General features: G+C 35.1%; 2 protein-coding genes and 1 long non-coding RNA gene across 4 annotated transcripts in view; 2 read left to right on the top strand and 1 right to left on the bottom strand.

Annotated features, from left to right (window-relative positions):
- The window catches only part of LOC149658566 (vasopressin V1a receptor-like), a 121,126-nt gene that overhangs the window by 70,989 nt on the left and 36,195 nt on the right, over positions 1–13,942 (bottom strand). The gene's annotated exons all lie outside the window — the stretch shown is intronic.
- On the top strand, positions 6,124–6,567 carry LOC149658572 (uncharacterized). Its single transcript, XR_016369953.1, has 2 exons — positions 6,124–6,394; positions 6,468–6,567. It is a non-coding gene; the product is annotated as an uncharacterized LOC149658572 (long non-coding RNA).
- The window catches only part of LOC149658573 (G protein-coupled receptor dmsr-1-like), a 118,685-nt gene continuing 112,266 nt past the window's right edge, over positions 7,524–13,942 (top strand). For both annotated transcript variants that reach the window (XM_089844151.1, XM_089844152.1), the window contains exon 1: positions 7,524–8,209. The gene's annotated coding sequence lies outside the window, so the exon portion shown is untranslated. The remainder of the gene's footprint in view (positions 8,210–13,942) is intronic.

The raw sequence follows: 13,942 nt of genomic DNA on the forward strand, positions 1-13,942 counted from the left end.
TAAATTTAAAATAATTTCTCATTCATAGGAATGAAAGAAATTCGGTTCTTTGAACGAGATTAAAGCTAAAGTCCGTATAAAAGGGAATGGGAGAAGTTCAGAGAGAGTCTAAGCGAAATTTATTGAATTAATAAAAGTGAAAATTTTTCTTATCCTATAAAAATTTAACTTGATTCAAAATTGGTTGAAATGCACGTTCAGTCCATTGGATTAAATTGAATAAAATTATTAATTTTTTATTTTAAAGAATTTCCTTCTTAATTCTGAAGTCATAAAGCAATAGAACCCAGCCTTCTAAGTACTTAGTTAATAATTATCTCTTCTAAAGTTGGGATTTTTGCGGCTCTCCATGACCGCTGATTTATTACAGTTTCAGTTGAGACTACTATCAACAATTTACCGCAAAAAGGAGGATTTAAAAGGGAATCTGTGCTCACCGGAGAGTGTAATTTTCCAATTTGAAAGCAACCCCTTACTCCTAAAATCTCTACTCGAAATTTTCGTGCCAACAATTCATAATGTCACTAAAAAACTAGAAATTACAACGCAAACGATGTAATGCGTGAAAATGAACTTTCCCCCATTAAATAAGTGTCAGTTTCTCATGAAAAAAACACAGGAACATTGGTAATTAGACGTAAAAAAAGCAGCAAAAAGATAACTTACGAATTTTGAGAGAAATTTATCACTTTATAAAATGGAAAATCCCCGAAACTAAACTCTTCTAAAGGAAAAGTGTCTCGGTTTACCAGGGATGAGTAGAAAAGGAAGTAAATGATCTAGACTCTAAGAGTATTAATTTATTTAAATTTTAACTTCGTTTCTTAATTGAAATTTAAATATTTATACAATTATCATAATATTGCTGGCCAAAAAATCGATTAAGGGAAGCTTCAATCGCGTCTATTCCTAATCAGCAAATACGCTGTCATGAATATATTCATGAGACTTTACCTTTAAAGCTTGTTCGAAAATTAAAACTCCGTGAAGCTGAAATTAGCGGGTTAGAAATTTATCGTTCTTTTCTAAAACTCTTTTGAGTTTGTTGAGCTTTAGTTGGTTGCGAACTCTAAAGATCGTGCATGGAATTTCAAGGAATATTTTTCTCTTCTCTCCCTCTCTCTCTATCTCTCTCTTGGGTCTTTCTTTCTTTAGAAAAGGGTAAAGGAGATTCTACGTAAGAGATGCTACTTTAGTGTGCATTAAATAGGTTTTTTTTTTGCAGCAAGAAATCGAATATTATACTGATATGTAACGACATTAAAGAAACCTTGAAAAATTATGTAAAATCTCTATGGTTTTGAGTCCTTGGGTCGAGGGTCTCAGTCGTTACTTATCTTCCATATATAGAAATGTATATTTGGACGAATAAAGAAATTGGAGAAAGAATGCGGGGAAATACGTGGTAGCTCTAATATTTCGGGGATTTTGAGAAATTGAACTAGGTACATCAGATTTCGATATGCAAATATGGCATTAAATACAGTTACCTCCGAATATTTTTGAGCATTAATTAGTGAATAAGAGTTCATTGATTAATGTTATCTATGAGACGCTTGTTTGCCTCAATTTTAGAGCCCGTTTTTCAAAGCAATTGTACGGGCTATCATCCGTCTCTTTATTGTTTAGTGGCGGATATTTTCTAAAAATAACATACAACAATTTTGCTCGCAATCTTCCAATGTCTGTTGATATCACCGCGGCGAACCCGTTTTTGCGTTTTTACAGAAGAGAAAGTCCGTAAAAATTGCAAATAGCTGTCGTTCAGAGAACGGGACGCCATTTCGGGTTTTTTCAAATGGGTTTTAAAGCAGTTACCATATAGAAATATTTTTTTTTTATTTCTTCCCTAGCTCAATCTCCACGTTTCTTTGAGCCACGTTTGAGCGCGTAATTCTCCACAGGTTCAAAACGCGCCATCTGAAGTCAAGAATACTATGGTAAAGATAACGTGTGACCCTTATGATAACCCCAAGATAATTTCCAAGTTAAAAGAGAACTTTAATTCAAGAAGAACCGCGTTACCCGAATAGTAGAACAACACTGCATTCCAGCCGTGAAAATTTAAACTTCCAACGCATGCGCGAAAGGAAATTATCAGTCTTAATTGATTTAAAAATTATAAAAGCAGACGACAGATACTATAGAAGCAGCCAAGTTACGCTAAGCCTTTGCTGTTAAGAAATATGATCCCGCATCTCGCTACGAATAATACGAAACAACTCTTTAGCAAAAGAGAGAGCTGTCACGCTAGGTTATTAGTCTATGGCACGTACAGCTGAAGAAGAATGGCGGGAAAATTTTACAGCTGTTGCTATTTTTTTAAAGAGAGAGATAAAAACAACAAGGGAACTAGTGGGTATGGGTTGATACCCAAGCAATAAAAGATACACAAGGGGAAATACAGAGAAAGGAATGCGAATCGTCCCAAGAGGATGCAAAGCCCGGGCGTTAATGTTTTTTTATACTCCCTCCCAAGCTCATCTCTGAGAGTTTAAGACAAACTTAACCCATCCACAAATTTTTACGACTGCCTGATAATTTTAAAACGTTTTCATTTCCGTCTATTTTCTTAAGCACCATTGGTTTAAATGCTTTACCAAGAACTCATATGACACCCTAGAACATGTTATTACTCGTTACGCATTTGTTGAATGGGGAACCGGGAATAATTAGTGGAAAAAATAATAATTTTGTATCCTTAGGCAAAGCATGCTACCAGGCTGAAAGCATCCCATGTATTTCCTATTAGCCCCTGTAGAAATGTTTATCCCGCTTTACACCAGTGTTCAGGGTGAATATGCCTTACAGGCGTAGAGACAAAATGTTTTTAATTCAATTTTATTTCTTGAATATAGATAGCTTTAGGGGTTAAATGTACGAATTGAATGTCGATAAATACGGATATTAAAATAATGAAATGAAATGATATAAAGAGGTCTCATTTTATTACTTTATTTTATAAATAATATAAAACTGCCTTTGTATGTTTCTGAAAATATTAAAAGAATTCTAGGGTGTATTTGCGAAGAAAAATGAGATTTTCTTCGTATTTTCAACAATAAATTTGTTTTTTTTAGTTATGTACATTCTTTGACCCCCTGAGGTTATATACTTCATACGCATACACCCAAGGAATACGTAAAATCGTATTAATCAACTAGACTTAATTTTCGTTCGCCTCTTGGGTCATATCTTTCTCTGTAATCAACATTTCATCCCGAATAAAAATCACCCATATATATATATATATCTCATTCAAAACCCTGGTATAAGAAAACAAAATTCAACTTTCTTTCAAAAGAGCCTGTTTCTCAAGAGTATAAAAGCGAGGCAATGTATTGTAAAATAAAAAAATAATAACTTTCTATATTTTATCCCAAAAGATGTTTCTAGAAAAATGTATCTAAAAACATTAGGATATAAAGCTAAACATCTGGAAGCGGAAAGATAAGACTCTAAAGCTAGACTAGGTCCTATCATCGAATATCAAATTTACGACTATTTCCAAATTGGATTCTACAGATGTATGAATTTCGTTGCCTCGACGCGTTATCCCGAGACGCCAAACAAACGCGAGAAGATACGGAGAATATTATTTGTTCTTATCATACTCTATTAGATTATTGACAATGTAATAGGTTAAAAGCATTGGTAGGAATGACAAAATAACCAAATTTTCCCTTCATAGACAAAGCTCATTGTTCAAAATTTATCATTTTACGTCACTGTAATCTATTGCATTCTTCGGAGTTGCTATCCCTTTTTTCTAATGAATGTAGGGTATATGGAGGGCTTCGTACAAACAATAAAGAACCAAACTATAGAAATTTTGTTTATCTTAGTCACTTTTGCAAAAAAAAAAAGTTCTGTTAGGTTTGCGGTACTTTCTGGTTGTGGCTTCCAGTGGTAAACGGACTGACAATTTGCGATCCGGCAAAAGCAATTTATATTATTGCATCTCGGGAAGTAAATGAAACCAAAGTATATAAATGTATAAATAAAAAGAGTAAGCAGCGCGTTGAACAAAGTTAACGAAGATTCGAGAAAGAATATTCCTAAGTTTCTTTTTTCCCTAACTTCGAATTTATCTACTTTTTTATTGGACGGATATGACTTGGATATCGACTTTGGAAGACATAGCAATAACATCATAACTTTCTATCCAGGGTTGAATTTGAACCCTCCCGGATGAACTAATTCTTTTTCTTCCGTAGAGTTTAATAGCGATTTTATAGTATCTTGGAAGCTATTCTAATAGCTATTAACGCGTTTTTGCCTTTAAGACGAAGAGATCGTAGGAGCGCCGCCGCGTGTAGTCGAAGGACGGAAGCGGCTATTCGCCGGTCGCCGATCGACTCGGGTATCAATAGTTCAACTGCGGAAAGTCCTTCTATTACTATGGCAGGCCTCAATGATGGGAAACTGGAGAAGATCTCGGCTGTTTACAGCTTCTTTCATCCCTTTTACTTTTCGTCTTTCACCTAAAAGCTTTACAAAAGACAAAGGCAAAATTCTCATTGCGGGAACTCTGATGCCACGTGATACCCGGTGACCAAGTTTTCCTTTTTCTCCCGTTGGCATTGTGGGAGTTAAGATGTCCGGTTGTTTCCTCTCCTTTTCTACTCCTACCCTATTATTATCGAGTGATATCAGTGAACGAGAAGTCTTATCGTGAACTTGGATCTATTAAGCTTTAATTAAGATTCCATTTGAGAGCGATTGAATGGTGCAATAATGAACCGGAAGTCCTTCAAGGAATAGGCAGACATTTAACAGATCCCTCTCAACATCCGAGAATTCGAGTATATAGACTCTAATTGGATATAACGCTTGATGGTATTAACTCAATGGCTCTTGTGTTTCGGGAACTGCGCTTAAAGTTCCATTTTAACGCTATCAGCTAGCGTGGAAACCAAAAACTAAAACAAATCATAGACTTCGAGTTTCTTTCAAAGATATTTCAAAAACTTCTGTTCCATATATGAAAGAAATTGAAAGGATTTACGTATTTTAATTATACAAAGTCTGTCCTAAATTAAGGGGGATCGATTTTGAGTCGAAAATGTAACTTTTATCTCCATTTTTCGAGTTATGATTTGAGTTTTTTAGGGAGGACCCCTTAATTAAATTAAAAATCATTGTCTTAATCAGTTTCTTAATTAAATTTAAGGGGTCATCCATAAAATACGCGAATACAGTGACCCTGACGGCAAAATGGAGATAGAAAATATTTTAGATTTTTCAAAAATTCTTATATTAGATGACTTATTGCTTAAGGGGGCAAAACCAAAATTTTCACTTAAGTGGTAAGTCACGTTACTTATGTTTGAAGTGAAACTCTATCAATATCGCTACTGGACTATCAATAAAGGTTATATAAGGTTAAATCAACAGAGGCAGGCACCATTGAAGAGAAAATATTTCATTAAAAACCCCATAGGTAAACAAAAACGATATATACTCTCAATGACACGTGTAGGACTCTTCCAGCTTTCCCACTAAAGATATAAAAGGATTCTAAGTAAACGTTTCGTAATAACCTCTAATTACCGTCATTAAATACCGCCTTTCATCTTGTATATAGGGATAATAAGTACAGAAAGAGGCTCAGGAAAAACAAGTCAAACTCCTCACGGACAGACGTACCCGACCGCCTTAGGATTTGATTCCATATAGTCACTCCCTTGATGGATAAAATATAATTTTTTATGGGTTATTTATCTTTCACTCATATTTGCTGTTTCTTTTAGTTGTTAGTCCGCGATTTCTCTTAGGCCTTTGTGAAAGCGCATCACGAGATTACTCATTAAGCGGTCATTTCTTTGATTGGCTGAAACAATGAAGCAATGATGAATGAATTAAAATGGTGGCAGTTCATCCTCACTTTATCTTGACCTTTGGAATCGTAATTTCTACCCCAAAACTCTTTTCTTTAGAACAACATGAATCACAAAAAATAATGGTTCAACGTTAGCAGTGTTTAAAAAACAACGATCTCAAAACAGAAGTCGAGAAATAGTCTTAGCAAATAACTAAGACTTACGAAGTTTCCTCGCGTAATATTTTTGTTTAGCGAGGGCATGGATACTTTCTGATTCCGTGCAGGAACACGGTATGAGTTTGTTTCAAAACCAAGATCTTAGTAAAGTGTCCAACACACGAGGGTTTTCCGCGTTTTATTTTAGCCTTCATTTATGTTGAAAATGGATTTAGATAAAAAGTTTGGCGTAAATTTATGACCGTAATTCCTAGGAAGATAATACATACATTATTGTTAATCCTTTTTCTTCATTTTAGGCTAAAAAACCTAGCAACTGTGATGAAGTAATTAAATTATCACCCGAATATAAAATGAAAAGGTATTGTTACTCGCACCCAGTTTCAATATAGGGTAAGTTTCAATATTCATGGTTAAATATAAGAAATTCACGCCTCCTTTTTATTATATTCGTATATTTTTCTAGCTTAAAAAGTCTGCATGAGAAGAGAAAGAAATTAATTTTCGCCTGTAGCTTCCTTCTTACATCATAAGAATTAAGATTAAAGGAATATTTTACGTGTAAATTTAGAAGTGGCTTCTAAAAATTTAACTCATTAAGCCAGAGATTACATTTAAAAGATAATTTTGAGAAAAAAATTTTTAAGGAATTTAAAGCTTTTAAGACTTAACGTGATTAATTTCGGTTTTTAATTATTTTACGTAATAGTTTAAAGGTCGAGATATAATAGACGGCTTCTCCGTGGGTGAGCGAGGCTTAACTCAACCCTTAACGTAGCACAGAGAAACAAATCGGGATCGGGGGTATGGGAGGAAAATAGAGAAATGTAGGCCAAAAATAGACGTTTGAAATATTTCAGTTATATTATACATCCTAGTATAAACGTAGGTCTCATAAACCAAGCAACCACAGAAGATATTTTTATGAATAAAATATAAGCCACAGCACACGTTCTTTCCCAGAAACATCCGATCTCACGTCAGCGGTATACAACGTAGCTCTAGCCCTAAATCCAAACGTTACACGAAGTAATGGAAAATAACTCCCGAGAAGCAGATATTAAAAGTAAATTAATACTAAAGTTATCTATTAAGGAGCTAAAATCAAAATAATCGTTTGCAATAATTTGGTAGACTCTATATTATCCTCTTTGTCACCATACAAAATGCCAAAAATAAAAATACAACACGCCTATCTTCTTTTAAATTTATGCGCGAAATCTTGATCAAAACGTCAATATCCGAAGATCACAATCTAAATTATAAATTGATTACCTTCAAAACCAAATAGAAGATCAAAAGAAAAGTATAATGAGAAAGAGACACGTTAATTACATCATGCATTAATCAATCATTAATTGAACTAATGAGTTTTAATCGGATCAATCATTTCTAATCATATTTCTCCATTAATAGAAAATACCTAGGAATAAATCTCTTTAAATCCCGGATTCTAGCGAACGACGTTTCATTCAGAAGATCGAGTAAGTACATCCCAACCAAATATCGGGGTAACGTCGGTTTTACCAACATCTGATAGAAAACAAGACGCGGAGAAAAAAAAAAGGTCCTCGCTGACCAAGGGATATACGTGTAAACCTTAGCCTTAGTACTGGTCCTATAGGAAAAGAGAGAAAGCGCAACAGTTAGGAAGGAGTAAGAAGCTCGGGAGAATGGGCGGGCTTCGGACTGCCGAGAGCATCTATCATCCATTTTGCCCAATTTCTCCGGTAGAGGGTTTGGGACTCGGAGACATTCGATTCGCTGTAGTAGGAGCGTTCACCACCGTCGGATCGGTACTCCTTTAAAAACGCTCTTCCTATTCTATCTTCCTCTCACATCGAGTTCTGACTTTCGCGGGGTAAAAGCCGCTTTCACCTAAACACGCTGCTCGAGTAATACAGCGTAGCCAACATCTTTCCCCGCGATAATGTTGCTATAATTAACCCTTTAAACCGCGCTCAAGTCCGAATTTATCGAAATATATTAAACATTTTCCGTCAATTTGTAAAGTAAATAAAAAAAAGTAACTTTTGCGATTGATTTCTTTTAATATTATTTATGTTCTAATGACGATTTTTAAGTTTCCACTTTCGATGTGACCAAGTCGTAAAAACCGTTTTAATTACTGTTTTGGAAAACTACCGTAATTTGTGAACTAACATCTTTTAATTATTAATAAAACTTCGTGGATTTTTAAACTAACCGGTGAGTTATTTTATTTCTTACACAAATTTTAAGAGAAAGTTTTAATACGGCTTTCGAGGGCATAAACTTCAAAGAAATAAAATTAGTGTAGAACATTTTAGGAGATTAATCCCGAAGTTTATGTAAACGGGGCTTTAAAGTGTTTACTAATTTTTTTTAATACCAATTATTGAAATTTAAATAAACTTTTTGATAAACTAGATATTGCATTCAATATTTATTTAAAAAAAATTCTAAAGATCTTCTATGGAATTTAATTATATAATAATAAGATGCGTTAATGTTATTATTGTATCTTTCGAGTGTTTTCATTCTTTAGTGACGATTATTCAATCGAATATATATCTTATTTGTTGTTAGGAGGGGGGTTTAACGATTTTGCGTAATAGCCCGGTACGTCGTATATTGCATTTTATGAGCCGTACGGGATGTGATTAAAGAAGCTAAAGTGTGGAACCGTTTAACGCGTGGTCAAACCCCGTTTTACGAGACAGGTAATAAAGATAAACGTTTTTTAAAAAATTTCATAACCTCGTGGTGCCGTTACGGTATGGAATATGAGGAAACGGCACTCCACGGTTTCAGTATATAAGGTTTGCTAGGCCCAAAATGTATTCCTGCCAATGTGGCTTTCGTTAAAGACTGGAAGGATTATATTATAGTTTATGAAGTACTATCAGTTTATGGTGAATATATTTGAATATATATATAGGTGCCGATTCAGTATAATCCCCTAATCCCATATCGCTATAATTTATTGAGAACGGTTGATTTAGTTGGATTAAATATTCTTTGAATTATTTACTATTCAATAAAGCTCCAATGTAAATAAGATATAGGCAATATTACTTATTAAATTATTATCAGCTTCATCTTAAAGGTGCTGATAATAAGCAAATTATTCTGAGAAGCGCAGATAATAAGCAAATTTTGTAGTAGGTTCTGTTTTGACAATAAGCAAATTCTGTCCTTCATACACATAATAAACACTTCTTTTCAGCAAACTGGATATTTGACCCGCAGACATTCATTGTGGTATAGCAAAGTTTTACGAGTGAAGCTATCAAATTCTATGAGAATTTTAAGACTTGGGGGCCCAAAGAAGTTGCCTTTTTTCCTTTCATTTCTTCAAGGGGCGAAAATGTTACGTGAAAGAATGGCAATCAAAATAGGGGATCCCCTCGAGGCTAGAAACGTGCGGAAAACACTTTTTTGAAAAGGAGTATCGCGACGGTGGCGGCGTAGGATAATGGATTCGAACTCTCAATTCATCTGTATTTGACTATATAAATCCCGTATCCCCAAATGGGATTGAGTCCCTGAGCAGTCCCACGCATTTATTTTAAGAAGAAATGATCTTTTCCCCCTTTTGTTACGTTCCAAGTTTCGCAACTATAAATAAAATGTCAATAACCTATTCGCGTTACTGAGCTTAATTTATAAAACATAAATCTCAAATTCTCTAAACTCCAATTAGAGGATCTAATAAATTAATATTAACTGATAGAAACGAGAATATCCCAGTTCAATTCTTAAAATATTTGATCCGAAACGATCCGTAAATGGGGAATTTCGAAGGGCAATGGGTAAAGAAAAGAATTTCCCGCCTTCCTTAAATTGAGATTTCCAGGGACAAAAGGCAAGGATAACCTTGTCGATATTGAATGAAGTTTGCGAAGATCGGGAAAAAAAGTTTGAAAACTTTGGAATTGCCTAAAAAAAAATCAGGTCCTGAGAGAAACTACTTTATACTCCCGTCTCAAGTTAAATTTGCAGCGCACGAACTATGTTACAGTAAGACCAAGAACGCATATAAGAAATGAGAACGTACCAATTGCTGTCTTATATAGGTTGGCCGTGCATTTAAGTGGGAATCGTGAATAAAACTAATTACTAAGCCTAATTTAAACCTTGGATCTGATCCCGTCTGAGATTGAGATTTACGATCGAGACATAAGATAAGCTGTATAAAATTATCGAATATTGGATTCATTATAATGAATCGTTTCACATTCCCTTTAAGCACTATTCCTTAGATAAGAAGCGGCTCTATAAGAGCTTATACGTAACTTTGTTGGATATAAGACACTCAAGGTGAAACGAACAGTAAGTAAGGTACGGCCAATTTCGATTCTCCCTATGTAGCTGGATCTCCCGCTGTAAGCTACGGGGATTCGATACCAACTTGGCTCCTAGTGCTAGGTCCTACAACCAGCCGGAAGTTGACAAAATCTATTTCCCCCTTTGCACAAAAAAAAAAGGAATAGGCAAGGAAGAAAAAAGAGAAGAAAAAAAAAGGGAAAAGCTTGTTAAAGCTCGGGCCTTAGTGGCGATATCTGGATTAATGATAATTCTAGTCTGCCCTCCTGGCGTGATTCCATTCCAGGGGATTGAATCCGACTAAAAACCTAAACCTACCCGCCGAGTTACTATATTGACATTAACGCCCTACGTACCTAGAAGAGAGAGAGAGAGAGAGAGAGAGAGAGAGAGAGAGAGAGAGAGAGTTTTTTTGTTTTTAAAAGGAGATCATTTAATATGTCAGTATGACAATATGATGATGATAATTACAATGTTATAAATTACAATGAGTTACAAATTAACCAATCAAAATAACCAATTTAAATTAAGCAATTAAAACTAAGGGGTTGTCGGTTGTTAGAGAGAGAGAGAGAGAGAGAGAGAGAGAGCCAAAGAAAACCTTATTTTAGTTTGAAATTAAGTCCGGGATTCACAGTGAGTCAGCGAGTGAGTGACTCTGATGGGATGGAATTGCGTATATGGCGTTTTCAATAATGAGCCAATTAAATGGGATAGAAAAACGCCTAAAGCCAGCGCGAGTCTCCTAATCCAACTTTAAAGGGAGGATGTATGCTTAAATGTGTGTAAATCGTATCTTGTGGTGTTGGTTTTATTCCCCATTCACTTCCGAAAAAAAGGGATGTCTCAAAATTAGAACATAAATAAACAAGCGTTCTTTTTTGTATAAATAATATACACACCCGGTTTTAGCCTCTATTTAAAATTAAACATCTTCGTTGCAGGCCACCCTGGATGCAGGCTCGTTAAAAATCAAAACATTTAGGTTACAAACCCGGTCTCCTCATACCAGCAGCAGCACACGACGCTCCCAAAAAGAAAATATTCACTATTATAAATCGCGAATGTTTGTTCAAATAATTTTGGTATAGCGGAGTATGGAATGTATAGAGCTCAGTGGCTGTGTGGTTTTACGCGAGATGCCCTCTAGTTATTTTTGGGGTGTTAAAGGATCAAGGCTCGCCCGTTTCCTTCGTTATATTCAAGTGGAAGATGAAGAAGACGGGAAGCTCGCTCCAAGAAAACGCGCTGATAGAGAAGAAGCGTAAGACGAAAAGGAACGGCGTTTGAAATACGGACGGAGAACTTCCTGTGGCGAATAAGTTAAAGGGTTAAGGACATCGGTAATTAACTCTATATTTATTTCGACTTGAAATTATAATAGCTCCATCATGTCATAATAATAATAGAAACTCTGAATACGATTTTGTAATAATTTTTTATTATAAGATTAATTAATAATAATAACATTTTAAAACTCTATTCTGACTCGGTTTTGCCATGAATTTTTCACTATTCTAAAGGTATTATTTTAAAACAACTTTGACTAGTAAAACACAGTCGGTAACCCTTTAAACATACTCTGATAATAAGGAAATGTGTTTTAACCATCATCGTTGCTGACGAAATTCCCAGTGCCTATACGAGAGAAAAAGATCAAGAAATATTTTTTTGCCGGAATGGCTTATTTATAATGGACAGAGCGCTTGCATATTGCCTGTGTCAACGGCTCAATGCATTGCTTGTCCTCATTTCTACCCTTATACTGTCGCCGACGCCGCACACCGACTCTATATAGTTTAATCCCTCATATATACGAGAAAAAAGCGATAGAAATAAAACCTTGGTGTAAGCGTATATAGGGCTATTCCTTAGGGTTCATTATGGTTTTCGTAGACCAAACAGTATTACGCGTTTGTCAAGTTTTGGGACAAATCAATTTCCATAACGAAATGCATATAAGAATTTTACCAAATTTCTTAAGCCTACAAATTCAGCGCTATGCTGCAATAAGGATCAGGGAGGATCAGGGTTAAAGCTTACTTCTAAAGCACTGAAAAATCGACGACGTAGCTAGACCACTACAATATAAGAGCATCTTAGGACGCATTGCATTTTCCAAAGGATAAAATAAACATTTTCTTATTCTCTTAGCATACACTCGTTTTCTTTATCCATTTTCCATAACTAACCCACAACGTTAAGTACTTTCGTTCCCTTTGAGTTATTTGTTTTGTACGCTCTTCGCTGCCTGCCTGAATGCGCGACATTTGGTTTTCTTCAAAGGCCACAAGTGTATGTAAAACCCATCAGCACAGGAAAAAAGAACGGCGTATGCAAGCTCGTAACCATCGCTACAAAAATTACTTATATACAGACCGACCTCGAGAATCTTAACCACTCGTCTCATGCAGAGTCTCAGTTATGTCTTGGACCTTTTCCCATAGACACGAGAAAAATATGGTTGTAAACTTCAATATGCATGACACGGAGAAATGAGCAATTAATCGGTATATAACTTGTTGTTTGTACTACAAACTATGGTGTGTTAATGTCAAATGACAATGAAGTTTTAAAAATCATTCCATATTAATCTAGATAAGAGGACAATTGATTTGATATAATCGCGATTAAAAATGTGATAAAAATAACTCTCGAACTTTTTTGTTAAATTGCATAATTTTTCTTTCTTTACTTATAGCTGAAAAAGAATGCAAATTTTGAGCATATTTTGAATATCTATGCATTGGGCGGTATAGTGCTCATTAGAGATAATGTTCACGCACGCATATTAGAGAGTGGAGAGTGATTGAAATGGGGTCCGAAATGGCTCTATTATGTTGGAATACGGCTATACTGGTCTTGAAGAGTATACCGCGCGGTATTATAATCTCGCATGGTGGTATTACGAGAGTGGATTTAGGTTTACTTCAATGATTACAAAGCTTGCCGTTACCGTACAGTTATGAAAATAGCGGTCGTTTATACCGTTGTTTGTATTCTGAGATTGGCTCTACGAAAATATTATCAAACAAACAAGGTCAAATGGTCACCCATTATATCGATAGAGATTAATGAAATTGGTAATTAGAAAAAGTCTTAGTCGCAAATTGTTCTAAGCCAATTTTAAACAAATTATTCTGTTAATTTCTGAGATATTTAGTGATCAAAAGAGCTCTTCCCACAAAATCCGCCTAGATACATTCCTATTAGCTGCATTTATTCCCGCATGTACTTACTAAGCTCACCATCGTTTGTTTATTCAGCGAAGCAAAATTGGAGCGGAAATTCCTAACCAGATACTCTGAAATCCCTTTCTATTTTCGGGGTTTTTTTTTCGAAAAGAGAAAACTGCGGATTGATTTCTGCCTATCTCCGTGATGCGACTGAAAAATTTGTCTACGTGTCAGAGCTATATAACGTGAAAGATACCAGCTTCAAACTGTTGGAATGGCGGTGTTATTTTTTTCAACTTTTGGCTCTATTTCTGACAGCTTTAATCTGTCTTTTGAACTTCAGCGACTGATTATGAAGACACCAAGGACGTCTTACTATAGTTACTACTCGTACACCTCATCATACATGTTCTAGTTTCAAGTTCGATTAGCTAGCGCCTTTTTTCCCTAACAACTG

This window comes from Phalangium opilio, unplaced genomic scaffold (assembly GCF_054372755.1).
Source record: "Phalangium opilio isolate 3A_F unplaced genomic scaffold, DU_Popi_V2 ptg000075l_1, whole genome shotgun sequence".
NCBI classification, from domain to species: Eukaryota; Metazoa; Arthropoda; class Arachnida; order Opiliones; family Phalangiidae; genus Phalangium; species Phalangium opilio.